Consider the following 14,120-nt stretch of genomic DNA (forward strand, 5'->3'; position numbering starts at 1 on the left):
CTATTGTTCAAACGGAGCAAGAGAATGCTTCAATATCAGGAAGGGTGTATGTCAGAGTTGTATCCTTTCACCACACTTATTCAATCTGTATGCTGAGCAAATATTATGAGAAACTGGAATATGTGAAGAACATGGCATCTGTGTTGGAGGGAGAACCATTAACAACCTATGAAATGCAGATCACAAAACCTTGCTTGCTGAACGTGAAGATGACTTGAAGCATTTATTGATCAAGAGTGAAGACTACAGTCTTCAGTATTGATTACACCTCACCATAAAGAAAACCAAAATCCTCACAATTGGACCAATAGGCATGATAACATCATGATAAATGGAGAAAAGATTGAAGTTGTCAAGAATTTCATTTTACTTGAATCCACAGTCAACACTCATGGAAACAACAGTCAGGAAATCAGACATCATGTCACCCAGAGAAAATATGTTTTAAAATGCCTCTTTAAAGTGCTGAAAAGCAAAGATTTCACTTTGAAGACTAAAGTGGGCCTGACCCAAGCCATGTTATTTTCAGTTGGCTCATATGCATGTGAATGCTGGATAATGAATAAGGAAGACCAAAGAAGAGTTGATGTCTTTGAATTGTGGTATTGGTGAAGAATCCTGAAAATATTATGGACTGCCAGATGAATGAACAAATCTGTACTGGAAGAAGTGCAGCTTGAATGCTCCTTGGAAGTAAGAACGGCCAGACTTTGTCTTACCTACTTTGGTTATGTTGTCACAAAGGAATATTCCCTGGAGAAGGATGTCATCCTTGGTAAAGTAGAGGGTCAAAGAAGGAGAAAACCCTCAACAAGATGGATTGATACAGTGATTGCAATGATGAGCTCAAGCATACCAAGGACTGTGAGGGTAGTGCAGGATCGGGCATTGTTTCATTCCGTTGTACATAGGACTGCCATGAGTAAGACTGACTCAACAACACCGAAAAACAATCATCCATTCCAGCTTACTAATGCCTAGGATACCAATCTCCATGCATTTCATTTCGTATTTGACAACTTCCAATATTTCTTCATTCATATTTTGTACATTCCATGTTCCAGTTATCAATGAATGTTTACAGCTGTTTCTTCCAATTTTGAATTGTGCCCCATCAGCAAATGAAACTCCTGGAAGCTTTTCTTCATCCATGTCATTATGGTTGACTCTACTTTCAGGTGGCAGTTCTTCCCCAGTCATATTTTCAGTGCTTTCCAGCCCACAGGGCCCATCTTCTAGCATTGTATCAGACAATATTTCACTGTTCTTCATAAAGTTTTCCAGTAATGTATCAGACAGTGTTTCACTGCTGTTCATAAGGTTTTCAGTGGCCAATTTTTTCAGAAGTAGATGGCTCCACCTTTCTTCCCAATCTATCTTAGTCTGGAAGCTCTGCTGAAACCTGTCCATCACGGGTGACCCTGCAGGTATTTGAAATACCAGTGGCATAGCCTCCAGCCTCACAACAACATGCAAACTAGTACAGTATGACAACCTGACAGACAAGTGGTGGTTTTGCTTCTGGAATCCTTCAATATTGCAACTCAAGGCTTGAATATTTTCTTCAGTTATTTTAGCTTGAATAATGCCAAACATAATTTTCCCTTTTGTTTTTCTAACTCCAGGTCTTTGAACATTTAATCATAATAGTTTACTTTGTCTTTTAGAGTTCATTCTTTGAAATCTTCTGTTCATCTCTATGATTTCATCTTTTCTCAGATTTAGCTGGTCTACATTCAAGAGCAACTTTCAAAGTCTCTTATGACATGTGTTTGGGGCTTTTTTTCTTTCTTGCCTTTTTAATGACCTTTTGCTTTCTTCGTGTATGATGTTCTTAATGTCACCCCACAACTCATCTAGTCTTCAGTCATTAGTATTCAATGTGTCACACCTATTCTTGATACCAATGATACTGAATGATCTCTAAATTCAGTTGGGATAAACTTAAGGTTGTACTTTGGCTGTCATACATTTGTTTTAATTTTCTTCAGCTTCAACTTGAACTTGCAAAAGAGCAATTGATGGTCTGTTCTGCAGTCAGCCCTTGGCCTTGTTCTGTCTGATAATATTGAACTTTCCCATTGTCTAATTTCACAGATCTAATCCATTTGATTCTTGTGTATTCCATCCTGTGAAATCCCCAAGTATTATCACTGTTTAAGTTGTTGAAACAAATATATTTATGATAAATAAGTCAATCTTGCAAAAATCTGTCATTTGATCTCCAGTGTCATTTCTATCACCAAGGCCATATTTTCCAACTGCTAATCCTCTTCTTTGTTTCCAACATTCACATTCTAATATCCAGTAATTATCTTGAATTACATTTTTGATCAATTTCAGACTGCCGAAATTGATAAAAAATCTTCACCTTCTTCATCTTTGGCATTAGTGGTTGATGAGTAAATTTCAATAATGGTAGTATTAGCTGGTCTTCCTTGTAGGTGTATAGATGTTATCCTATCATCTACAGCATTGTATTTCACAATAGACCTTGAAATATTCATTCTGATGATGACTGTGATTTTTCCAATTCAAAATGGTCAGTATCAATCCATTTTAGCAGACTAATGTCAAGAATATTGATCTTTATGCATTCAGTTTTGATGACTTCCAATTTTCCTTGATTCATATTTTGTACATTTGATGTTATGATATTTGCAGCTGTTTCTTCTCATTAAATGTGTGTGTGTGTGTGTGTGTGTATGTATGTATGTATTAGAGCTTAGAGAGGTTATATAACTCACTCTTTGTTAACTGTGAAATAGGAGTAATAATTTTTCAACTTCTTCTGTGAAAAATAGGTGTATTTATGTATATAGAAAAAGAACATTCTCAGTCCAGTTTTGGCTTTTAATGCACATTCAAAAATTGTTATTATAATATCTATTGGTATTATCTGTTCTTAGTTACACAGACTTCTCCATGCTGAACTGTTCTGAAAAAAATGAGAAGCTGGTCTATTTGGGTTTTCTCATTTTGATGTTTTACAAGTGTGACAGAGGATGTAACCCGAGGCAGAAATCAGAGGTCTGTGAACCATACTCCAAAGAGATCACCCTCCTAGGAACTGTATAAATTATTTTGTACAGTGTAGTTCTGTAGAACATGGATTTCCCACAAAGCTTATCAAGGGGTAGAGTAATTATTCTCTGAGACACAAAGCATCAGTCAGCTAAAATTATCTTCCTAGCCAAGCATGTAACTAGAATTAAATAAATATGCAATAATGAAAAATGCTTATGAGATTACCCTTCACACAGTTGTTGGGGCTACAATTAAATCATGGTCTTTCCATTTCACTTCCTGCAAGTCTTCCCACTTCACTTCATTACTGGAATATTCTGTATTCTTCCAGATTTCAGAGTTTCAGTCTCAAATGCTTGCCTTCCTCTCCTCTGCTGGGTGGATTTCTTTTCATGCCACCCCAGGGGTCAGCTTCCTGACATTTACTGACACCTCTCCTTGGCCATCCCCTGAGCTTTCAAAGCCATCTGCTGTCTCTGTCTCAAACAGGTCTCAATCCCTGCAGTCAACTGGAACCTTTGTTTTCCCTAGTATTCTACAAGCTTCTCAAAGCCAGAGATTTTTAAAACTTATATTTGTTTCTGCCATTGCCTACCCCATAAATAATTGATGAATTAATTAGCTCACAGAGTGTAAAATAGACAGCCTGTGAGACCACATCTAATGTTAAATATCCTGCTCAATTCTGTATAGAATGCAATGTTATTCCATAACTACAATGTCCCAGACCACATAGAGAGGTAGATTGCAGGAGGGGTTAGTCCAGGGCTTCAAGTTCATTTTGATCTTTCTTGAATCTAGCTCTGCTATTTATGGACTGTGTGACCCTGGTCCTGTTGCTTAACTACTCTGAGCCCTGACTGCTCATCTGCAATGTAGACCTATCACTGGAAATTGAGTCACATCCATGCTAACAGAAACTGACTTGCATGGACTTGGTAATTGTAAATGTACTCCATGGCAGCAATGATAAGGGGGCTTATGGGTGCCAGATACAAAATGCATTCAGAAGATAGGAATTTAATTTTTGGAAAGTGGGACATCACCTTAAGATGTTGGAAACATCTGAGTGAAACAATCCCTGGTACACTTGTGAAGACTTGGGGTCCCAAAGAGGGTAACATTTTAAGTCAAGGGGAAATTGATGGTTCAGTGGTAGAAATCTTGACTTCCAACTGGGAGACTCATTCCCTGCCAATGCACTTCATGCATAGCCACCACCCATCTGTCAATGGAGGTTTGTGCATTGTTATGATGCTGAGCAGGTTTCAGTGGGGTTTTCAGACTAAGATAGACTAGGAAGAAAAGTTTTGTGATCTAATTCTAAAAATCTGCCAGTGAAATCCTTACGGATCACAATGGTCCAATCCATAACTAATCATGAAGACTATTCAGGATCAGGCAGAGTGTCATTCTGTTGTACATGGGTTCACTATGTGTTTGAGGTTGATTCAGTAGCTGCTAATAAAATTTTCCATCAGAGGATAACAAAATAGAAATATATCAAAAAAGTTGTTGTTAGGCACCACTGAATCAATTTCATTCATACTGACCCTATGTACAACAGAACAAAGCACTGCCTGGTACTGTGTCATCTTCACAATCCCTGCGATTCCTGAACCCATTGTTGCAGCCACTGTGTCCATCTATCCCACTGAGGGTCTTCCACTTTTTCACCAAGCATAATATCTTTCTCCAGGGATTGCTCCCTCCTGGTAACATACCAAAAGGACAAGAGAAAAAGTCTGGCCAATCTCGCTTCTAGGGAGATTTTCAGCTGTACTTCTTCCAAGACAGATTTGTTCGCTCTTCTTGTAGTCCATGGTTTATTCAATATTCTTCACCAGATCATTAATCAAAGACATCAACTCTTCTGCAGTCTCCTTTATTCATTGCCCAGCTTTCACATACATATGAGGTGATTGAAAATACTATGGCTTGGGTTGTTAGGCTCACCTCAGTCTTCAAATTGACATCTTTGCTCTTTAACGCTATAAAGAGGTCCTTGCAGCAAATTTGCTCAGTGCAATATGCCATTTGATTTCTTGACTGCTGCTTCCATGGGCATTGATTGTGGTTCCAAACAGCCACTCCTTGGAAGGAAGGTTGGGCAATCTACTTCTGTAGTGATACTGCCTTGGAAACCCAAGGAGGGGTCGCTATAAGTCGGGTCTGATTTGGCGACATGCAACTAACAACAACAACTGTTTTTGGCCAGCACCTTCAGTGCATCTTGGACTTTTTCCCTTAATAACATTCCCTCTTGATCATGTTATTTCCTGAAATGGTTGAACATCGAACAATTTTTTTTTGGTAGAGTGACTGACACTCTGACAGATGAGTGGTGGATTTTATTTATTTATTTATTTATTTATTTATTTATTTATTGTAGATCATAACAAGTCATAGATAGCATTGCAAAAAATGGGAACTCCAGAACAGTTCATTGTGCTCATGAGAATGTGTCCTACATTGTTCAATATTTTATCCATAGAGCCCTTCAATACTGCAACTTGAGGCTCGAATTTTTTCTTCAGTCCTTTCAGCTCAAGAAATGCCTAATGTATTCTTATAATTTGTTTTTCAACCTCCAGATCTTTGCACATTTCATTATAGTAATTGGCTTTGTCTGTTTGAGCTGGCCTTTGACATATTCCGTTCAGCTCTTTTGCTTCATCAGTTCTTTCATTAACTTTAGCTACTCTACATTCAAGAGCAAGTTTCAGGGTTTCTTTTGACATAAACTTTGGTATTTTCTTTCTTTGCTGTCTTTGTAGTCATGTTCTGTTTTCTTCATGTATGATGTTCTTGATGTAATCCCCCAACTTGTCTGGTGCTTCCGTGGGCATTGATTGTGGTTCCAAGTAAAATAAAATCTTTGACTATGTCAAACGTTTCCCCATTTATCATGATGTTACTTATTAGTCCAGTTGTGAGGATTTTTGTTTTCTTTATGTTGAAGTGTTTGAAAATACTATGGTCATAGTGCTCAAGGCATCAAATCTGTTCTTGAGATGGTCTCTAAGTTCAGTGGAATATACTCAGCATCATATTTTGGTTCTCATGGACTTGTTTTAGTTTTTCTTGAGCTTCAACTAGAACACGTATATGAACAACTGATCATCTCTTTTCACAGTCAGTCCCTGGCCCTGTTCTGACTGATGATATTGAACTTTTCCATCACCTCTTTCCACGGACATAGATGATTTGGTTCCTGTGTGTTCCTCCTGGTGTGATACATGTGTATGTTGTTGTTGTTAGGTGCCATCAAATTGATTTCAACTCAGAGCGACCATATATACAACAGAATGAAACACTACCCAGTCCTGCACCATCTTCACAATCCTTGCTATACTCAATCTCATAGTTGAAGCCACTGTGTCAATTCATCTCATTGAGGTTCTTCACCTTTTTTTCTGACCCTCCACTTTACCAAACATGATATCCTTCTCCAGGCACTGGTCCCTTTCAACAACATGACAAAAGTAGGTGAGAAGTCCAGCCATTCTCGCTTCCAAGGAGAGTTCCTGCTGTACTTTTTCCAAGGCAGATATGTTCCTTCTTCTGGCAGTCCATGGTATTTTAGGTATTCTTTGCCAACGCCACAATTCAAAAGTATCAATTCTTCTGCAATCTCCTTTATTCATTGTCCAGCTTTCACATGCATGTAAGGCAGTTACAAATACTATGGCTTGGATCAGGTTCCTCAGTATTTAAAATCTTTGCTCTTTAATACTGTAAAGAGGTCTTCTGCAACAAATTTGCCCAGTGCAATACATCATCTGATTTCTTAACTGCTGTTTCCATGAACGTTGATTGTGGATCCAAGTAAAATTAAATCCCTGACAACTTTGATCTTTTCTTAATTTATCATAATGTTTCTTATTGACCCAGCTGTGAGGAGTATTGTTTTCTTAATGTTGAGGTGTAATCCATATGAAAGACTATGTATCTTTGGTCTTCATTAGTAAGTGCTTAAAGGCTTCTTCACTTTCAGCAAGCAAGGTTGTGTCATCTGCATATTTCAGGTTGTTGATCAGTCTTTCTCCAATCTAGATGACATGTTCTTCATATAGTCCAGCTTCTTGGATCATTAGCTCAGCATGAAGATTGATTAAGTATGATGAAATCATACTATCTTGATGCACACTTTCCTGATTTAAAACCATGCACATTTCCTGATTTAAAATCCTGATACTAGACCATTTTTCTGTTTGAATGACTGCCTCTTTGTCAATGCATAGGTTTCTCATGAGCACAATGAACTGTTCTGGAGTTCCCATTTTTTGCAATGTTATCCATGACTTATGTTATTCATGATCTACCAAAAAAAAAAAAAATCTGTCAGTTTGTCATACTGTGGTAGCTTGCATGTTGCTGTGAAGCTGGAGGCCACACCACTGATATTTCCAATACCAGAAGGGTCACCCATGGTAGACACATTTCAGTGGAACTTCCAGACTAAGACTGGGAAGGAGGAACAAGCCATCCCCTTCTAAAAGAATTGGCCTGTGAAAACCTTATGAATAGCAGTGAAAACCTGTCTGATATATTGCTCAAAAACTTTATTAATAGTCCTGAAACATTGTCTGTATAGTGCCAAAGGATGAGCCCCTCAGGTCAGAAAGTACTCAAAATATGATTGGGGAAGAGTCGACCTTCATAACTTGGATGGAGTAAAGCTTTCAGGACCTCCATTTGCTGATGGGACATAACTCAAAATTGGACAACCAGCTAAAAACATCCATTAATAATCAGAATGTTGAATGTGTGAAGTATGAATGTAGGAAATTTGGAAGTTGTCAAAGATGAAATGGAACACACACCAATCAATATCCTAGGCATTAATGAGTTAAAATGGGTGGGTTTTGCCCATTTTGAAACAGACAATCATATGCTCTACTATGCAAGGAAAGATGAATTGAAGAGGAATGTTTCAAGATCTATTCTGCAGTATAGTGCTGTCAGCGATAGGATAATATCCATATCCCTACAAGGAGACCAGTTAATACTACTATCATTCAAATGTACGCACCAACCACTAAAGCCAAGCACAAAGACATTGAAGATTTTTACCAACTTCTGCAGTCTGAAATTTACCAAACATGCAATCAAGATGTATAGATCATTACTGATTACTGGAATGCTAAACTTGGAAACAAAGAAGAATCACCAGTAGTTGGAAAATATGGCCTTGGTGACAGAAATGATTCCAGAGATCATATGAAAGAATTTTGTAATACCAACAACTTATTAATTGCAAATACATTTTTTCAACTATACATGTGGACATCGTCGGATGGAACACACAGGAATCAGATCAACTACACCTGTGGAAAGAGGCAATGGAGAAGCTAAAAATCTTCAGCCAAAACAACTAGAAACTGACTGTGGAACAGAACATCAATTGCTTGTATGCAAATTCAAGATGAGGCTGAAAAAAATTAAAACAAGTCTACAAGAGTCAAAATATGACCCTGATTACATCCTACCTGAATTTGGAGACCATCTGAAGAATAGATTTGATGCACTGAACACCAATGCCCCAAAAACAGACAAGTGGTGGGATAATATCTGGAACATCATACATGAAGAAGGCAAAAGATCATTAAAAAGACAGGAAAGGAAGAAAAAAACAAAATGGATGTCAGAAGAGTCTCTGAAACTTGCTCTTTAATAGACAGGATATAAAGCAAAGGGAAGAAATGACAAGATAAAAGAGTTGAACAGATTTCAAAGAGCAGCTCAAGAACACAAAGTAACTTATTATAATGAAATGTGCAAAGATCTGGAGTTAGACAATCAAAAGGGAAGAAAATGCTCAACATTTCTCAAACTGAAAGAACTGAAGGAAAAAAAAAATCAATCCTTGAGTTGCAATGCAGGAAGATTCTACAGGCAAAATAAGGGCTAGGGAAAGGGAGAGAGAGACCCGACCCAAGGCAGGAAGAGGGAAGAAGCCAGGGCCAATGGCCTGAAGGGGTAGAGAGAAAGCCAGGAAGGGGGCAGAGAGGTTTGGAACAGCTAAGGGGATGAACTTGTCTGTCAGTTTATCCTACTGTGGTGGATTGAGTATTTCTGTGAGGCTGGAGGCTGTACCACCGGTGATTCAAGGGCCAGCAGGGTTGTCCATGGTGGACAGGCTTCAGTGGAGCTTCCAGACTGAGACAGACTCAGAAGAAGGGGTAGACCATCCATTTCTAAAAGAATTGGCCAGGGAAAACCTTATGAATAGCAGAGAAACACTGTCTGATACATTACTGGACAACTTCATGAACAGCTCTGAAACATTCTCTGACAGTGCCAGTAGATGAACTCCTTAGGTCAGAAGGCACTCAAAATATGACTGGAAATGAGCTGTCTCATCAGAGTAGAACAAACCTTAATGATATGGATAAAATGAAGCTTTTGGGACCTCCATTTGCTGACACAGTACTACTCAAACTGACAAGAAACAGCTGCAAACATCCATTAATAATCAGAACATGGAATGTACAAAGTATGAATCTAGGAAAATTGGAAGGTGTCCAAAATGAAATGTAATGCATAACGATTAATATCCTAGGCATTAGTGAGCTGAAACAGACCGCTTTGGGGCATTTGGAATCAGACAACCATATGATCTACTATGCTGGGAATGAAAAATTGAAGAGGAATGGAGAGGCATTCATCATCACAAAGAATATTTCAATATCTATCCTGAAGTACAATGCTGTCAGTGATAGGATAATATCCATACATGTAGTGTCTAAGGCATTTGGCTGGCGGTTCAAACCCACTGGCCACTCCTTGAAAGGAAGGTTGAGTAATCGACTTCTGTAGTGATACCACCTCAGAAACCCAAGGAGGGGTCGCTATGAGTCAGATCCTACTGGATGGCAATGAGTTTGGTTTTGTGTTTTACAAGGAAAGCCAGTTAATACTACTATTATTCAAATTTATGCACCAACCACCAAAGCCAAAGACAAGGAAATTGAGGATTTTTTTTTTTTTGCCAACTTCTGCAGTCTGAAATTGACCAAACATGCAATCAAAATATGCTGATTATCACTGGTGATTGGAATACAAAAGTTGGAAACAAAGAAGAATCACTGGTAGCCGGAAAATATGGCCTTGGTGATAGAAATAACACTGGAAGTTGCATGATAGAATTTTGCAAGACCAATGACTTATTGAAAATATGTTTTTCAACAACACAAGCAGTGGCTATACCTGTGGACTTCACCAGATGGAGTGCACAGGAATCAGATGAACTACATCTGTGCCAAGAGGCAATGGAGAAGCTCAATATCTTCAGCCAAAACTACGTAAGGAGCTGATTGTGGAACAGACCATCAACTGCTCATATGCAAGTTCAACTTGAAGTTGAATACAATTAAAACAAGTCCACAAGAGCCAAAATATGACTTTGAATATATCCCTCCTGAATTTAGAGACCATCTAAAGAATAGATTTGATGCATTGGACACCAATGTCTGAAAACCAGAGAAATTGTGGGATGACATCAAGACATCATCCATGAAGAAAGCAAAAGATCATCAAAAAGACAGGAAAAGAAGAAAAGACCAAAACGGATGTCAGAAGAGACTCTGAAACTTGCCCTTGAACATAGTAGCTAAAGCAAATGGAAGAAAAGACAAGATAAAAGTCCTGAACAGAAGATTTCAAAGAGCAGCTTGAGAAGACAAAGTCGATTACTATAATGAAATGTGAAAAGACTTGGAGTTAGTTAACCAAAAGGGAAGAACATGCTCAGCATTTCTAAAGCTGAAAGAACTGAAGAAAAAAAATTAAGCCTTGAGTTGCAATATTGAAAGATTCTATGGGCAAAATATTGAATGATGCAGGAAGCATCAAAAGAAGATGGAAGAAATACACTGAGTCACTGTACCAAAAAGAAATGGTCAATGCTCAACCATTTCAGGGGGTGGCATATGATCAAGAACCAATGGTATTGAAGGAAGAAGTTGAAGCTGCACTGAAGGAAGTGGTAAAAAACAAGGCTCCAGGAATTGACTGAATTCTCATTGAGATGTTTCAACAAATGGATGTCATACTGGAGGCACTCACTAGGCTATGCCAGCAGATTTGGAAGACATCTACCTGGCCAACTGACTGTAAGAGATCCATACTTGTACCCATTCCAAAGAAAGGTGATCCCACAGAATGTGGAAATTTTCAAACAATATCATTGATATCACAGGTAAGTGAAATCTTATGGAAGATAAAAAAAAAAAAAAAAGTATATTGACAGAGAACATCCAGAAATGCAAGCTGGATTCAGAAGAGGATGTGGAACAAGGGATATCATTGCTGATGTCAGATGGACCTTAACTGAAAGCAAAGAATACTAGAAACATGTTTACTTGTGTTTTCTTGATTATGCAAAAGCATTTGATTGTGTGGATCACGACTAATTGTGGATAACATTGAGAAGAATAGGAATTCCAAAACACTTAATTGTACTTATGAGGAATGTGTACATAGATCAAGAGGCTGTCGTTCAAACAAAACAAGGGAACACTGCACGGTTTAAAATCAAGAAGGGAGTGCATCAGGGTTGTATCCTTTCACCATACTTATTCAATCTGTATGCTGAGCAAATAATCCAAGAAGCTGGACTATATGAAGAAGAACATGGCATCAGGATTGGAGGAAGAATTATTAACAATCTGAGATACACAGACAACACAACTTTGCTTGCTGAGATTGAGGATGACTTGAAACACTTACTGATGAAGATGGAAGAATACAGTCTGTAGTATGGATTACCCCTCAGTATAAAGAAAACAAAAGATCCTTACAACTGGACCTATGAGCAGAATCATAATGAATGGAGAAAAGATTGAAGTTGTCAAAAACTTCATGTTATTTGGTTCTACAATCAACGCCAATAGAAGCAGCAGTCAAGATATCAGAAGGTATATAACACTGGGCAAATTGGCTGCAAAATTTCTTTCAAGTGCTGAAGAGTAAAGATGTCTCTTTTAAGACTAAGGAGCTCCTGACACAAGCCATGGTATTTTCAATTGCCTCATATGCATGTGAGAGCTGAACAATGAATAAAGAAGACCGAAGAAGAGTTGATACTTTTGGGTTGTAGTGCTGGCGAAGAATACTGAAAGCACCAAGGACTGCAAAAAGAACTAACAGATCTTTCCTGGAAGCAGTGCAGCCAGAATCCTCCTTGGAAGTGAGAATGGCCGAGTTTGTCTCACTTACTTTGGTAATGTTGTAAGAAGAGACCATTTCCTGGTGAGGGATATCACGCTTGGTAAGGTGGAAGGTCAACAAAGGAGGGGAAGGCCCTCAACAAGATGGATTGACACAGTGGCTACAATGGTGGTTGTAGGTATAGCAGGGATCCTGGAGATGATACAGGACCTGGCAGTGTTTTGTTCTGTTGTACCTAGGGTCACTATGAGTTGGAGATGACTTGACATCCCTTAATAACAACAACAACAATGGGCAAAATATTGAATGATGCAAGAAGCATCAAAAGAAAATGGAAAGAATACACAGTCACTGTCCAAAATAGAATTATTCAGTGTTCATCTGTTCCATGAGGTGGCATACGATCAAGAACAAAGGTGTGGAAGGAATAAGTCAAAACTGCACTGAAATCATTGGCAAAATCATGGCTCCAAGAATTGACAGAATACCCATTGAGATTTTTCAACAAACTGATGACATGCTGGTAATATTTACTTGTCCATACCAAGTAATTTGTAAGACAGCTACCTGGCCAACTGACTGGAAGAAGTCCATATTTGTACCCATTCCAAAGAAAAGTGATCCAACAGAATGTGGAAATTATCAAACAATATCATCAATATCTCATACAATTAAAATTTTGCTGAAGATAATTCAAGAATGGTTGCAGCAGTATATTGACAGAGAACTTCCAGAAACTCAAGCTGGATTCAGAAGAGGACATGGAATGAGAAATATCATTGCTGATGTCAAATGGATCTTGGCTAAAAGTAGCAGAAAGATTATTATCTGTGTTTTATTGGCTATGCAAAAACATTTAACTGTGTGGGTCATAACATATTGTGGATAACTTTGAGAAGAACAGGAATTCCAGAACACTTAATTGTGCTCATGAGGAACATTTACATAGACCAGAAGCCTGTCTTTTGAATGGAACAAGGGGATACTGCATGGTTTAAAATCAGGAAGGGTGTGCATCAAGGTTGTATCCTTTCAGCATACTTATTCAATCTGTATGCTGAGCAAATAATCCGAGAAACTGTACTATATGAAGAAGAATATGGATTCAAGATTGGAGAAAGACTAATCAACAGCCTGCACTATGCAGATGACACAACCTTGCTTGCTGAAAGTGAAGAGGACTTGAACCACTTACTGATGAAGATTAAAGACTACAGTCTGCAGTATGGATTAAACCTCAACATAAAGAAAACGAAAATCCTTTACCACTAGACCAATAGCGGCAAAATCATAAATGGAGAAAAGATTGGAGTTTTCAAAAGTTTCATATTACTTGCATCCATAATCAATGTTCATGGAAGCAGCAGTCAAGAAATCAGACATTGTATTACACTGGGAAAATCTGCTACAAAATAAGTCTTCAAAGTGTTGAGACCAAAGATGTCACTTTGAAGACTAAATTGTGCCTAATCCAAGCCATGGTATTTTCAATCATCTCATATACATGTGAAAGCTGGACAATGAATAAGGAAGACCAAAGAAGAGTCAATACTTTTGAGTTGTGGTGCTGGCAAAGAACCATGAAAGTACCATGGACTGCTAAAAGAATTAATAAATCTGTCTTGGGAGAAGTGCAGCTGGAATGCTCCTTGGAAACAAGAATGGCCAGACTTTGTCTTACCTACTTTGATCATGGTTTTACAAGAGACTGTTCCCTGGAGAAGAATATTGTGGTGGTTAAGTTTGTGTGTCAACTTGGCTTGGCCTGGTAGAGTAGCTGGGCAGCTGGATGTAATATTCTCCATGATGAGACTTGTAATCAACTCCATGGTGAAATCTATTGTGAGCAGTTGAGTAGCTGCCTTAGGGATGTGGTCTGCTTCCAGGATATAAGCAGCAGCTTTGAGGATGGTTTCTAG

The sequence above is a fragment of the Orycteropus afer genome, unplaced genomic scaffold, assembly GCF_000298275.1.
Source record: "Orycteropus afer afer isolate SDZICR_OR568_19922 unplaced genomic scaffold, OryAfe1.0 scaffold00136, whole genome shotgun sequence".
NCBI classification, from domain to species: Eukaryota; Metazoa; Chordata; class Mammalia; order Tubulidentata; family Orycteropodidae; genus Orycteropus; species Orycteropus afer.